Source organism: Sapajus apella, unplaced genomic scaffold (genome assembly GCF_009761245.1).
Source record: "Sapajus apella isolate SASKATOON/1434 unplaced genomic scaffold, GSC_monkey_1.0 scaffold28, whole genome shotgun sequence".
Lineage (NCBI taxonomy): Eukaryota > Metazoa > Chordata > Mammalia > Primates > Cebidae > Sapajus > Sapajus apella.
In genome coordinates this window covers 7,857,692-7,874,446 of record NW_022436968.1, presented here as the reverse complement: position 1 = coordinate 7,874,446, position 16,755 = coordinate 7,857,692, and the positions used below count along the sequence as shown (strand labels likewise).

At 33.8% G+C, this 16,755-nt stretch overlaps 1 protein-coding gene across 2 annotated transcripts in view; it reads right to left on the bottom strand.

Annotated features, from left to right (window-relative positions):
- Positions 1 to 16,755, bottom strand: part of CALCRL (calcitonin receptor like receptor) — a 106,382-nt gene that overhangs the window by 72,547 nt on the left and 17,080 nt on the right. Inside the window, exon 2 of one of the 2 annotated variants that reach the window (XM_032292717.1) lies at positions 16,133 to 16,200. The exons of the other annotated variant lie outside the window; for it this stretch is intronic. The gene's annotated coding sequence lies outside the window, so the exon portion shown is untranslated. The remainder of the gene's footprint in view (positions 1 to 16,132; positions 16,201 to 16,755) is intronic. 2 annotated transcript variants of the gene reach the window in all.

The window sequence follows — 16,755 nt, the reverse complement described above, 5'->3', positions numbered from 1 at the left end:
GGTACACATGTGGCAGTGTGATTTGCTGCCTTCCTCCCCATCACCTACATCTGGTATCTCTCCCCTTGCTATCTCTCCCCAACTCCCCACCCCCACCTTCCCTCCCCTATTTCCCCCCAACAGACCCCAGTGTGTAGTGTTCCCCTCCCTATGTGCATCAAAAACGATGAGTTTGTGTCCTTTGTAGGGACATGGATGAACCTGGAAACCATCATTCTCAGCAAACTGACAGAAGAGCAGAAGATCAAACACTGCATGTTCTCACTCATAGGCAGGTGTTGAACAGTAAAACATGTTTTTTAAAAGTTAGGACAGAAGAGAAAATGTGGGCAGTAGATTAATACAATGCTTTCTGTTTACCTTATATCTGAAAAATTATTTGACAAATCATTTCTCTTTGTAATTTGGATATTTTTGTTTCTAGAATCACTTCTTTGGTTTTCATCTTCCTTTATTTTTCTTCTACTCTTATTTATAGCTGAACTTCCAGAATTCTAAGTTGGAACCTGCACCAGGTAAGTAAAACAATTTGGGGAAGAATAAACATAACAAATAATTGTTTAATGTTCACAGTCAGATTTAAAATATGTTTTCATAAAAATATTATTTAAACTAATTCTGTAAAGTAAACATTTACGAAGAACTCAAATAACAACAGCAAGAAAAGAAATAACTTAAGAAATGGGCAAAGGACCTGAATAGAATATGTTCTTTCTCAAGAGAGCATATGTAAGTGGCCAACAAATATATGAAAAAATGTTCAGCACTAAGCATCAGGGAAATGCAAATTAAAAGCACAATAAGATACCAACTTACACGTGTGAAAATGACTATTAACAAAAAGACAAAAGATAAGTGTTAGCAAGGATGTGAAGAGGGAACCCTCACATAATGTTGGTGAGACTGTAATTTAGTATAGCCTTTATGGAACACAGTATAAGAGTTCCTCAAAAAATTAAAAATTTAGCCATATGATCCAGCTATCTCACTTCTGGGTATATATCTAAAGAAAATGAAATCAGTATGTTACAGAACTATCTGTACTTTCATGTATATTCCAGCATCATTCACAATAACCAAGATATGAATCAACTTAAGTGTCCATCAATGAATAAAGAAAATGAGACATATACACAATGGAATAATATTCAGCCACAAGAAAAGAAGGAAATCCTGTCATTTGCAGCAAGATGAGTGGACCTAAAGGCCATTATGTTAAGTAAAATGAACCTAGAACAGACAAATAATGCATCTCTCACTCATATGAGGAACCTGAAAATGATCTTAAAGAAGAAGTAGAAATTGGAATAGTAGTTATAATGGGCTAGGGCATTTGGAAGAGATGTTGACAAAAGGATACAAAATTTTAGTTAAATAGGAGGAATAAGTTCAAGGGAGCCATTGTATAACTGGTGACTATAATAATAATACAAGTATTGCTCTCTGCTCCTCCCGTTTGACAGACAGCCTCATCTTCTCTTGCATCGCCAGCCACATCCCTGAGATACCACGGGAAAGGTGAAGGTCGAAGTCAAGAAAATTGGTCGTATTGGGCACCTGGTCACCAGGGCTGCTTTTAACTCTGGTAGAGATATTGTCACCATCAATGACCCCTTCACTGACCTCAACTACATGGTCTACATAGTCCAGTATGACTCCACCCATGGCAAATTCCATGGCACCGTCAAAGCTGAGAATGGGAAGCCTGTCATCAATGGAACTAGGAGAGAAATCCTTCCAATATCAAATGGGGTGATGCTGGCACTGAGTACATCATCAAGTCCACCGGCATCTTCACCACCATGGAGCAGGCAGGGGTTCACTTGCAGTGGGGGAGCCAAAAGTATCGTCATCTCTGCTCCCTCTGCTGATGCCCCGTGTTCGTGATGGGCATGAACCATGAGAAGTATGACAACATTCTCAAGATCATCAGCAATGCCTCCTGCACCACCAGTTGCTTAGTGCCCCGGCAAAGGTCATCCATGATAATTTTGGTATCATGAAAGGACTCATGACCACAGTCCATGCCATCACTGACACTCACAAGACTGTGGATGGTCCCTCCAGGAAATTGTAATGTGACAGCAGTGAGGCTCTCCAGAACGTCATCCCTGCCTCTACTGGTGCTGACAAGGCTGTAGGCACTGTCATACTTTAGCTGAACAGGGAGCTCACTGACATGGGCTTCCGTGTCACCACTGCCAATCAGTGGTGGACCTGACCTGCTATCTGGAAAAACCTGCCAAATATGCTGACATCGAGAAGGGATAAAACAAGCATTGGAAGGCCCCTCAAGGACATCCTGGGCTACACTGAGCACCAGGTTGCCTCCACCAGCTTCAAGAGTGACACCTACTCTTCCACCTTCAATGCTGGGGCTGGCATTACCCTCAACAACCACTTTGTCAAGATTATTTTTTGGCATGACAATGAATTTGGCTACACCAAGAGAGTGGTGGATCTCATGGCCCACATGGCCTCCAAGGAGTAAAATCCCTGGACCACCAACCTCAGCAAGAGCACAGAGGATGAGAGGCCCTCACTGTTGGGGAGTCCCTGCCACACTCAGTCCCCTACCACACTGAAAATCTCCCCTCCTCATAGTTTCCACACAGACACCCTGAAGAGGGAGGAGCCTAGGAAGCCCCACCTTGTCATGTACCATCAATAAAGTCCTCTGTGCTCAGCCAATAATAATAATAATAATAATAATAATGATAAGATGATGATGATAATACAGGTACAAGGTTTTATTGAAAAGTGCTGAGAGCGAATATTGTTTGTAGTACAAAAATACAACTCTATTAGGTAATGCAGATATTAATTAACTAGACTTAGTCATTTCACAATCTATAGATGATACATCAAAACCTCACATTGTACATAATAAATGTGTATAATTTTATCTGTCAAACAATCATAATAAACAAATTTACTAATGGTTACCTAATAAAGTAATGTTTAAGCAGGACATTTGATACTTATAATTTCTGTATATAAGTATCTAAAATTTTTCATCTTGAATGACAGAGTTACCATGTCACACTGAGTGACATAGAATATCTTCTGTACTCCTAATTTTCCTGTTATGTTAGTAACATTTCCAGATAGGCACGAGAGTCTCCCTGTTTCTTTCATTTAAATGAAACTTATTATACACAGAGAACATGACATACATGAAAAAGGAGAAAAAATACAAGTATTGGAAATGTAAAGAAGAACTAGAAATAAGACATTAAAAGGTGAGGTATTTTATTGAAAACTCTTGTGAGTGAGGGACGGTCTAAAATTTTAAGTCTAATTCTTCTAGCAGATCAAGTTGCCAAGACTATGGTCTATGGAATGAAACTAATCAATTTCTAGGAAGAAGTGCTATTATACTCTGAACTAACTGCAAACAGAATATGTAGGATTCTCTCAAAGAGAACATTCTGTAATTCAATGTATATGCTTATTGTGTAAATTTCAATAATATAAACTTTGACAAATTGCAAAGGGCTGTTTCTTAGCATGTTCACCAATAAAGACCTATAAAAAAGTATTCTATAGCAATTAAATATAATGTGGTCCTTCAATCTGTTGCTTTGACTTCACCTAAGAATAAACTTTGATTTTTTTCCAGACATAATCTGAAAAAATAAATGCACTAAATATCCTTTGGGTAGTCCTGACTCTATCTTCTTTCTCTTGAAAGATATTTATCTATTTGATAAATACAATTCTTCACAAATAATAAGGGTGAATCTCTCTTACCGAAACAAGATCGAAAAGTTTTTGTGTCTGAAAATAAAGGCCACCTATTTTCTATACTCAAGTGAATTTTAAAAAGTATTCCCAGTGCAACATTTTTGAAAACTAATATATAGATGAAAAAGCCAATTGATGTTTAGCATAGTTAACAACTACCACAACACACACACACACACACACACACACACACACACACACACACACACACGAAGGAAAGAAAAGAAATACAAAAAGCTTCAATGGACCCAAGCAAAGCTACCTTTGGAATAGCTTCCAGAATAAACAACTTGTGACATTTATGCCAGTGAGGTTTATTATTGTATGAGGCTGCAGTAGATTTCAATCCAAATCAAATATATATTTAAAATGTTTGATGAAATATATGCTTATGCTTATTTATTTTCCAATTTAAGCATAACTTTTAATAATTTTTAAAACCATTTTAACATGCTTTGACCTGTCGTGAGCAACTACAGAACCTGAAAGATGATTAAAGATTCAGTAGTAACATAAGTAATATTTGTGGTAAAATATCAATTTAAAAATAATGTGAACTACATTAAAGCTACTTAAATAGGTGATGGGAATGGGGGAAGACACAAAGTCTAAACACTTTTCAATATTTTGTCTTATGGAAATATTTTTATGTTGAAATAATTTTATTTAAATTTAGATTTTGTGATAAAAGTTAAAGGCATAAACTATAAAACCACCATAGGAAAGAGGATGATGTTTCAATAGTTACTTGTTAATGTAACAATTTATAAAATGAAAAGTAATTCTCAGTATAGAATTGTTCACATTTACAGTGTCAAGTGCTTACTTCTTTATCAATATTGCCTACATTTTTGTTATTTAACATCTTTGCCCAATTCCCACTGTAACCAGTGTATTTCTATGCAGTCACGTTACAATCCAGCTTAGTTTGAGCTTAAATGTTGTAAGAAGCTTTGACACTTTCAGTTATCAGAGTCCTCTTGCAGAAGGTTTTGTTCTGACCTTTCCTGCACCCCCCAGGACTTCTATTCACTAACAATTTGGGATTATTCATGGTAATCTGGGAATTCTGGTCATCACAAAAAAAATTATAATTATCATTCTCTGCATCAATTTCAAAAGTTATTCTTCACACCAATATTTAGAGATGCAGTTGAAGCTTAAAAACATTCAATCTAAGGTAATGCTTCCAGTTTTTGCCCATTCAGTATGATATTGGCTGTTGGTTTGTCATAAATAGCTTCTATTATTTTGAGATATGTTCTATCAATACCTAGTTTATTGGGGGTTTTTAGCATAAAGAGCTGTTGAGTTTTGTCAAAGGCCTTCTCTGCATCAATTGAGATAATCATGTGGTTTTTGTCTTTGGTTCTGTTTATGTGGTGAATTACGTTTATAGATTTGTGTATGTTGAACCAGCCTGGGGAGAAATGACAGTTACAGGTGTTGAGGAGGAAGGCAGCAAATCACACTGCCATGTGTGTACCTATGCAACAATCTTGCATGTTCTTCACATGTACCCCAAAACCTAAAATGCAATAAAAAGAATATATTCAATCGAGCATATAATTTTATAAAAATAGAGCATTCTAAAAGGAATTGAGAATCATGTAAAATTTAACCTCTTTTTACTGGATCTATACACCAATATGAAATATTTATTTTTCTGTGTACCTTATTATAATATCTACTTGATGACACTGTATCATGTTGATTTTGTCTTTTTTCCTTCATTAGCCTATCTATTCCTCACGAGAGTAAATAAAACTAATCATGTCTTAAATATTGACTTCTATTTTTATTTTGAATCTTCCCAAGGGTATAGATGAAGGTTTATTCATTCTTACCTTACCTTCCGTTTTAGTGTTTAAGACAGCTCATAGGAGACATTGGAAGATTGGTTAAAGTGCTATTTAGTTGGACCAAAATACAATTGTTCAAGTAAGGTACCAACCTATGCAAAGCTGACTTATAGTTTTGTATTCTCTCAATATTACATAATATTAAAGTTTAGAGATGTGTTCTTTTCTTTGTCTTTATTCAGATTTTCCCATATTCTAGAAAATTCTAACTTCTTTATAAGAATTTCTTAAAGACTTGATATTATGGACTAAATTGTGTCTGCCCCCAAATTACATATTTAAACGTAATGCGTTTAAAAAGTAATTATGGTTAATGAAGCAATAAGTGCATATCCCTCATCTAATATAGCTGATGTCTTCATAAGAGGAAGAGACGTCAGGGATATGCAAACACCGCTGTGAGGATACAGTAAGAAGGTGGACATCTGCTCATCAGGAAGAGAGGCCTGAGAATGATCCAAACCTGCCAACACCCTGATCCTGGACTTTCAGTTTCCAGAGCTGCTAAAAAATAAATTTCAGTTGTCTAAGCCTTCTAGTCTATTACTTTCGTTATGTCGGCCCTTGCAAATTGATAGCTTGGGTGAGCTCACAGAACTTAACTCTAAAACAAAAGTTGTCAAAACATTTTCAAAATTGTATAAGTGGAATTTTAAGAATTATGTAATTTTAAACACTTATTATTTAGTAGGCTGTTTCATTTTCTCAAAGATAAAAGCAAAGAAATATATTTTAATTTGCAGAAGAGCAACTTATGTTAACTGAAGACAATGCTTACTGAATGTGAAGTTAAAGTGAAATGTGTTAAAAGAACCTTCCTTAAATTATTTTAGCTAGAAGCATAAATCTGCCTTTAAACGTTCTATGATAGCATAATGAATATAAATAGCATATTATGCCATTTAAAATAGCAGTTTAAAAATGATATGATTAATAACTGTTGGTTCTGGAGCCATATGTTAATCTTTGTGGAAGCAGAGGCTGGCTCATATACTGACAACCTCCGTTTGCCCTACTAATAATTCAACCCCTAGTTGCTATTGTCACATTGAATTACAAATTCCTGACAGAAATTAATCCAAAATCTAAGAAACGAAACAGATGCTAACATTTCATGAAAGTCTTCAGAACAAGAACATTAAAAAATCATTTTCATATAGTGGTTGAAGTAAATCAAATCTGCTGGTATTTCATGTGCTTAAGCAATCAGAGCTTTCCCAGCTGGTGAGTATCTTTGAAAGGGAGATTTCTGTCTTTCATATCAAGTATTATTTTTATTAGCATAATCATTTAATGAACTACATCTGGAAGAAATAAGTTACTTTGTAAGATTCTGACATAATATGAATAATTAATATATTGGAAAAATCTCATATTTACCGAACTACTGTTTTTTTTCAAAGTATAAGGAAAAAATTATGATAAAGTTCATCAAAGGTATAGCTCATACAGGCTAATTAGTTATTATATTATATTAGTCATTCTATAACTAATATATTAGATTTCTTCTTCTTTTGATTTTTTTCAAAAGAAAAAATATTTATGTTTTTTAAAAGAATGTATTAAAACCAGTTATAAATTATCCACTACTGCCAGGAAAAAATATAAATCATTAGGGCCTCACGCAACTTAAAGTACATAATTGATGGTAAATATTATAACATGAATTTACATTTCAGAAAAATATATATTCAAATGCATTGTGAGTAAAAATAAAATTTTTGAAATGTGCATGTTAGAGATGTCCTCTTCTGACAGTAGAGGTGTGGGGAATGCTAGGTTCAGAACAGAGGAAGAAAGAGTAAATTTTTTTTATCTAGTCTTGCTTTATTGACACATAAATATGGTAATGATCCATGTCGAGAGTTTTATTTTCAAATAGATTTAACATATCTGAATATTGGATATATTGTATGAGTTTCAAGAAAGGATTGAGTTAAAGCCTTTGAAGCCACTTGAGAATTTCCTTTGAACACACTAAAGGGTATCTGTGAATGCTGATTGATTATATCATGGCTGATTTATAAAAATTTACATGGTGCCTTTCTTAGCTGGAACTATATATGCCAGGAATAGATTAATCCTTAGGGTTACATAGATCAGCAGCAAGATCTCCCACGTGGAAGTGGCTGTATTCATTTTTTTCCCTTCTGAAAATAACTTTACTAGGAAATATCACGTATCTTCTTACTGCCAGGTGACGCATAGGAAAATACAAGATAACTGACAGCTACATAATCCTATAGTTCGAACACTTTGAAACCTACGGTTGAGTAAATATTTATCTTAATTATATCTAAATAATCTCTTTCATAATTACTCTTGTGATTAAAAGTTTATTATTAGGCCTCAGAAGCCTCTGGATATCAAAATGACTCATAAATTTCTACTTTTATCTGTATCTCAGAACATGAGACTTCCAGTATCCTTCAAGTTTCAAGCATTTCTAAAATTCTTTAAAGGGATGGTTTGCAAGCCAGGCTCTTTCATGGGACCACCATACACCATTCTTTCTCTAACGTTCTGACTGAATTTGTCCATGACTTCTGCCCTTAGAGTCAATTGGAGTGACTTTACTCTTGCTACTATGTACTATTTTATCTGGCACTATCTCCTGATGATCTCAAAGTCATCATCTCTTGGGGGGCCAGAGTCCTGCTACATTCGGTGAACAAGTAGTGAAAAATTGCCTTCAATTTTACCCTCTGCTGTGTTGCCATCTGGGCCCTATAGCAGCACAATTTCTGTCAAGGGTTTTATTAATTCCCTCATGAAAAGGCAGTTTTTCATCCTCAGCTCTCTAGAAGCTCCAAACCAGTTCAAGTGACCAGTAATGCTTAGATACCATGTCACCCTTTGAGCCTTTACGTTCTCATCATCCAAGTTGGGTCTCACAAAACAAAAGAAAATCATCCAACTTTCTTTTTCCTTCTTTAACAAAATTCAAAGCTGCTTGGCACATTATTTCAAGCATACAGATGCTGACGGAGTATAGTAGGGAGTGGACAAAAGGAAGGCTATTTGGACCAAGTATTTCATCCTGGTTCCACACTGAATAAAAGGCAGGCAGAATTGGTTAGGAATTCATTGATGTGTCCTTCAAAAATCTATTACCAAAAAAGCAAAAGTAGATAGCAGGAAATAAGATAAAGGACTGATACTCAATTATATCTACAGGTCCAGTGTTTTTATTACTAAAATTCTAATTAAAAGGTAGTGTTTCTAGAAAATAGATATTTATATCTGGGTTCAAGCAGATTAAAAAATCAATGAGTTTTAAAAGTTACATTTAGTGAACAGAGTCTGCACTTTGTTTTGTTTGTTTGTTTTCTTTACTAATATGCTAGCTTGATGTCTCTAATAACAAGTCCGCCTTGATGACCCTGCTACCAAATCCATCTTCATCTAGTAAAACAGAATATCTTTTTCTCAATCTTTTTCCATTTACTATCTGCTCAGTTTCTTAAGTTAGAAAATAACTTGACAAATTCAATGGACAATGGATTGGATATGAATCTAAAATGAGGCGGTTTCCTGAAGTCCAGACTTAACTATATGTGACAATTTGCTTTGGGGCATTGTGAAATAGAAGGTTCCTCATATTTGTCTAATAATAGCGAGGCTCTTATAGCAAATATCACAGAATGCTTTGTTAAATTTGAAGTTCAACATGTAAGAAAATGTCCAGAAGAACACATTAATGTCCAGAAGACACTACCTAATCTTGTCTCTTAAAGTTAAAAGCAGTATAATGTTGCTTATAACTTCTAAGAGACAAGATCGGGTAGTTTTTGGACATTTTATAGAATAATCAGTACAAATATATTGAAGACAAATGTGTAATTCTGGTTGTGACACTAGATTATTATTCTGTTTTTTTTAAATTTTCTTACTTCTCAATTTTTAATCTAAAATCTGAGGGGGTTGTATTAAAAATATAAAAGGGTCTTTGAAGTCCTAATAAGCCATGAAGATAGTCTGTTAGAAGATTTAATATAGGTATTTTGAAAGCTCTGTGTTCAAATACAGAAAAAAATTCCAATAGACAAATGAATTACAATTCACTTTACAATATTTAGATAGGACTGTAAGAGAAATAAATGTCTCTTCCTTATTTCACGATTAAAATTTCAGACAAATTTGATCTTCAAAGACAGAATTCTGAACAATAGAAATAGAACATAATAGAAAAACTGTTCTGGCTGCAAAGAAATAGACATTTTCCAACATTCACTTCAAAATGCAAACCAGAATGTATGGTATATACTGTTTTAATTTAATGTATCTATGTAAACAAACATGCTTCTTCCTCTTCATTTTCCTTGCACAAACTTTTAGTTGGAATGCCTTTGAAGTTAAGCCAATATGCTTCAAAGTTACATGTATGCATGGATTTTTTCACCAAATGTACATATGTCTGTAATTTCCCATAAAATATGGTATCAAATATTTAGAATCTAAGATGTTATAAATGCATTCAATATCATATTTTCTCCATAAAGGAAACACAAAATTGACCTTAATAGGATATTGTTGAGGAATATTTTAATTATCCGGCTATGAAGATGAATTCTAAGGTCTCCTAGGATTTAGAAAACTTACTCTTTGAGAGCAAAATTTACTCAAGTATTTTGCAATTGTGTGTGTGTGATAGTGTTTGAAGTGACAGGGAAACCTATGTGTACTGGAAACCTATGTGTCAAGGCACTGTTTTCTGGATCATTTACTGACATGTCCAAACTCTTTGGAGAAATTTAGGATAAATAGAGAATAATGAACTTTTTCAGAAATAAATAACTAAGATTATTCTATGTAATAGAATCCCAAATGATTTGAAGTTATATTTTATTATTAGTAGTTTTACAGTAAATGTGATAAACAAGTTTACCTTCTGTGATATAAAAAGTAAAAAAACTTCACCATGACCATAATTTTTTCTTTATAGATAAGGAGCTCTCATGCTTAAAGCCTGATTGACAATGGCCACATCTGATTTCAAAATACAGATATGCCTAATGAGGTAGTTCTTTACAATGGGAATTGCTGGTTAGGTGCTGGTTATCCAATTTCTCTTATTTAAGGATTAGTAGATATTTGATGCTGTATAGACAAAACATTTAGAAGTTTCAAATTCCCATTTGGAGATGGGTGTCATATAAAGCAGCCAAAAAATAAATAAATAAAATAAGAAGAAGAATGGTTAAAAGGCTTGATTAACTAATTGTTGGCAGGTCCATTTGCCATCCTTATTGAATCAAAGCTTTACCCTCCTTTAAATGCGGGGGTCTGTTTCTCATTGCAGCAATGTTTTAGATTCAGCATATTAAAAGCTGCAAATATTTGTGTTGGGTTTTCCTTTGTGAGATATCTACAGCCATGTGAGACAGTGAGTACATTTAGCCACAGCGAGTACTTTTAGTCACAGAAAGATCCTGTAAAATCATAGTAAATGACTGTACTTTTCTTATAAGCCACACCCTTCACAAGCATTTCTCAAACACTTTACATAGAAATTTGCTCAGTTTAACAGAAATCAACAAGTGCAAATATTATTTCATTTGTTTTTATTAACTAGTAGAAATAGCAGTAATATAGTGTTAATTATATTAGCAGGACCTATACCTTAACGCAACAAGTCAAAAATCATCTGGCCATTCATAAGTACTGTGAGTGGCAGAATAAAAAGGAATAAATGTAACACAGAGCCAGAAAGAAGATAAAGTGACATGGAAGTAGATCATTAGATGAGAAGTTAACATTTTAAAATCTGTGATGCTATAATATCTGTCTTTTTATTTTTTTGCAGATGTGTGTGCACAGCTGTGATGTAAATCTCTTCTAATCTTTTCTTGTGAAAATCTTTACTATGTTGTAACACTTTTTTGCGACAAGATTTGCACATAGATTAAAATTTTATTTTAAAAAAATCCTGTCCAAATGGCAACAAATGAATGTTTTAAAGAAATTCTTCCAGATTGCATTACCACTACAATTTTTATCAGAAATAATGGCAATTATGATCATGTTTATAATGATAGGAGCTAACACGTTTGGAAGACTTGCTAAGCTTCAAGCACTAATCTAAGCATTAACTATTTTTACATCTACTTGTAGCTATCTGTTTATATAGAGTGACCACCAAGTCTTGAAACACAAATGATACATAATAAATGATTCACTGATATTATATTACATTGTAATGCTTTTCAAAAGTAGTGTTTGATTTTCCAGACTTTACGATCACATTATAAGAATCATGTAAGGTAGGTACTATGATTAACCCAGTTTTACCTAGGAGGGACCTGAAGTGCAGTCAGTTTATTAACTTTACCAAGTATTTAAACAGTGGTTAATTCAAGAGTTGAATCAGGCAGTCTGGTTTTAAAGTTTACACTCAAGATCAAAATGCATTATTATAGATTTTGATATATAATTTGATTCATAATTCATCTTAAACACAAGTAAAATTTTATTTGCCCTATATTCCTTAATGAGATGAAGAAGGGGAAGCTCACATGTCCTTTTGAAAGGACGCTTGGCAAACATTATATATCCACCATCCCTGTCCCTTCGTTTGTGGCCTAAGAGATTGTTACACCTTACAAAAACGCTCTGTAATAAGATTCAGAAGGGGTGATACAACACTTGTGTGTTTTTGTGGTGGGGAGGGAGAGGTAGGGAAAAGGGGAAAGGAAGATTGTGAAAAGAGAAGCGGAAAAACATAACTAGCTGGAAGCTTGTAATTTCGAAATTTTCTGTGGTGGATCAGTTTTTGGAAGGAGGTCAAATACAGTTTGAGGATCAGGAAACTGATTTCTGTAAAACAAGCTGTTTCTGCCTTTGTGGTAAGGGTATGGATAACTCATTTCTTAGATCCTTGGTCTAGGGAAAAGTGTAGCACATAGTGAAAGATGAAATTCAATTCTACCACAAATGAAAATGTTGTTACATTTGAGAATCATTATCCTGGGTAATGTGGTAAAAAAGACAAATAAGGCATTCATCCTAATTTAATGTAAAACAAATTTGAAAAGAATAGATGATAACTAAAGAATTTCATGAAGGTATTATCGTCACTGCATATAATATGCTTTCTACTAAATTTCAATGACAGTTTATGTTTACCTACTTACATATTAAATAATTATAACACTGGCATCATAATTCCTCTTATGAGAGGGACTGTTCTTTCTGATAAAATGCATGAAAAATCTACTTAGAGAAGAGAAGACTCTTGGTCATAAATGTTATCAGGTGTTCAGATATCAGGGGAAGAAGTCTCCTCTCCGTGAATCAAATTTGAAAAATGTGTTAATTTTACTCCTGCAACGGAATCTGGAAAATTGAGTGACAAAAAGAAAGAATGGGGTAAAGGCAGACTGAAGTAAAAAAGATAGAGAGAGGCCAGAATCAATTATTGGAAGAAATAAGTGACATGTAAAAATGGTCATTTCTACAATTTGATTTGATGTTGTTTGCACTGGTAGTATGTGCAATATCTTCCCATATCTTCTATCGCAGAAATCTTCAATGAAGTCTACTATCCGTGTGAGTGGAATTTTTTTACCAGGGCTATTTCAGGGATCAATGCAAAGCAGAACAACTTTATGCACTAAAGAAGAGTCTGATTAAAGGCAAATTAACAAGGACATTGCAAGCATTTCATGAAGATTTCCACCATTTTACAGGAAGAATAATAATAAGGAAACCTTTTAATGATGAAGGAATACTGGTAGGCTTTCATGGCACTGAAGATGAGACCCTCAAGACACATGATCAAGTACCATTACCCATACTTACTTATTTAAGCAAGTGCCACATTTAGGTCCCTGCTTCATTGTGCTGTGGTACATGTAAGCTAACATAAATGGCAAGATATGCTGACCTCATTTGATTGAATTTGAATTACTTTAATTGGGAACACTGCTCATTCTACAGCAAAATGAGAATAGGTATTTTGTAAACATTCTGTTACAAAAGTGAATCTTTTGAATCTTTAATTATCGCCTACAAGTCATTAATTGTGTCTCTCATACACAGGGTAGTATACCTAATTTGAACTACGAGCAATAAGACAGTATGGTATAAAATTTCAAACAGATAATAAGATGATCATTTGTAAAATTGATTTATGAAGCACATTTTAAAACACTAAAAGCGTAACTTTTCTGGAGTATTTCATGTAATTTATAAATATATTTATTGAGTTTAAATAATATAGTAGATATTGCTTCAGTTTCAGCTGGATTAAAATTCAAATGCAAAAACTAACCTATTAAATGATTAAAAATTAATAAGTTAATATATTTACTATTTTGGAATCTGAAAGGACTTTCCACAAGATTACTAAACTTTACTGATAACTAGAAATAGATGCTTTTGTTACCAAAATTCTGTCTAGTCAGAGACATTTCCCCTTATACTTTTTCTGCCTCACTTCTTACCCACCTGTCAAGTTTCAGTCAGCTGAATTATTATATAAATAAAACCATGTGAAAAAAAAACCTGTAGTTACAGGAATTGAACTATTACAGATCACATAGTTGGTTACGAAGAACTTCAGATGATGTTTTATTTCTAGCTCTTATCTTTAGGCCAGAGAGTTGCAGGCAGCTATTTCAGAATCTCAGAGTTGGAATGGACCTGAGAAATCTTGTAGAAAAATCTTCTTATTTGAGAGACAGAAATTAGGAGTTCGGGAGGGTTCTGTGATATGCTTCATATTCCACAGCAGTGGTAGATGAGCTAAGACTGGGAGCTCTCCCTCCTCAGTCTCCATTCTGTACTCCTTTCATTATGTTAAAATGGAAACATACATAATTCAAACTAATATGACGGCAAACTGCAATCATAGTTCTCATTTATATTTTTAATCGCCATAAAGATTAATTTTTTCTACCTCTTTCCTACTGGAATTGAAGGTAATTTATACCTTAAACTGTACTCTTACAAAGAAAAAGAACTAAAAAGGCAGCCATTGACTTTTCACAGTAAATCTTTCCAATGCTCTGCAAGTCCTATGAGACTAGGCTAATGAAAACAGTGCACTTTTAAACTTGGACCTTTCATTTTAAGCTATTTCCAATTTATCTCCTTCAAACTCTCAAATATATGTTATAATTTATAAGTTGAAAACAGACTTGGAAAAAATATAGTGTATTCCTCTCAATGTTCACATGAAGACATGACTGGTACACACAGATAGTGGCAGGCCAAATCCCGTTCTTTCCTAGTAAGTGAATTTTCTCCTATTGAGCTCTCTTTCTTATATATTTTTATTAAGCAAAACTTGAACCTTTTGAAAATTGATCTGGCATTACCTCACATAAAAAATATCAGGAAGACAAATCCAGCTGTCAGATATAAGCAGGCATTTTGAGCATTCAAACCTTCTCTAAGGAACAGTGAGTCATGTGAAATGTAATGTGCAAAGGAAGCTGACACATGAAAGGACAGAACAACAATGATGAGTTCCCAAAGACATGCTGTGGGAGAAAGAACAATTATAGGGGGTCTATTTTTGGGTACAGCAGTATGAACTGGGAATTTAAAAATCACAGCTTAAGTACAGAAAGAAGAATGATGTCACCCAGCTTTGAATTTAAGAGAAAATAATTTAGTAGCCTTTAGCTTTAATTTATGTTATTATCATTTATTGGGATAATACATTATTGAATTGCTAAACTTTTGCACTCTAAAAACAAGTTAGACAGAACATTAATTTCATAGGAAAAGGGGGGATGTGGTGTAATTGCATAATTAATATTTTATTTGCCATGGTACTATAATGGCAAACATAAATAACAAGACAAACCCCTCTGAAACACCAGTGCCCCCAAAGCCTGTAGTTAATGCCCAGGATTGAAAATGAAACTCCCAATGTTGCCAGGGAGTTCCAATAATATTTAGAGTCATTTAAAGGTTTTCCTTTGTTTATAAATAAGGTGTTATCTTATGCTCCAAGTATGAGAAAGTTTGACATCCATTCATGTGAATGTAATAGTGACAATATGAATAGAAAATAAAGAACTCTATAGAGAAAAGGAATTTAGTTCAAATGAGCGATTTTGCCCTATTATTTTATAATGTTAAACATATATTTTGGTATATATGCATATAATTACGGTTATAGTATGTTTTATATGGTGTACATATATGCATATAATATATCATGACTGTGGCTAATTTCACAAAATAACTAATATTTATCAATTTAATAGGACACATTCAAATTAATTTAACACTCCCAGTAGTCTGGCCAAGGGAACAACAATATGGTGACTAAGTCCACTGCCAAGGTCCAAGGAAATCATTTTTAAGTTTGACAAATATTCATAATTCCATCTTTATCAGTATTTTGTTGGGTTGGCTTTTAAGATTTTCTTTTATTCTAAAGTTAACTATACATCTTTCTATGAAATATTTCTTACTATTGTTAACATGATCTTCTCCTCAGCTTTACTGAAAATGCAACATGTTACTTTCAGTAGCTCATGAAAGTTCTTTTGTAATATAGGCAATACCTGAAAGTAGGGCCATCCAAAGTTTTGACAGGTGGTAGCACAAGTGGTTGGTGTATCATCGTAGGACCCTAGATGACAAGAGAACATTTCTGTGAATTTGGTGATAGTATTAGTGGATAGGGAGATTTCTCAGAATTTAAAGTTAAATACTAGTGTGTTTATTTGTTAAAATCATAAACATATATATTTCTAATGATACCTTTGAAAGGAAAGTTGAGAGGAGACATGTCAACTATATTCAGGTTGTCACCATGCTAACCTGAAAGTAATGAGTAACTTTGTTCTTGGCATCATATGTCCTAAGATTGGGAACTTCAAGGGGCACAAACATGGAGGCAGATAGTGCCTGTTGTTTAAGGTTTTAGCCTTAGGAAGATGTGTAATATATGTATGCATAGCTCTGGTCTAGGAGCTGGGAATATGGCAGTCACTGCTCTCATGGAGCTTATATTATAAGGATAAAACAGACAAACAAATAAATTTAAAAATCTCCAATGTTGATCAATGCTATGAAGGAAAATAAAACAGGCTATGTCAAGACATGGAGAAATGTATGATCGTGGTATACTAGATAGAATAGTCATAAAAAGCATCTCTGAAAAGCAGTGACCCGAAGTAAGGGA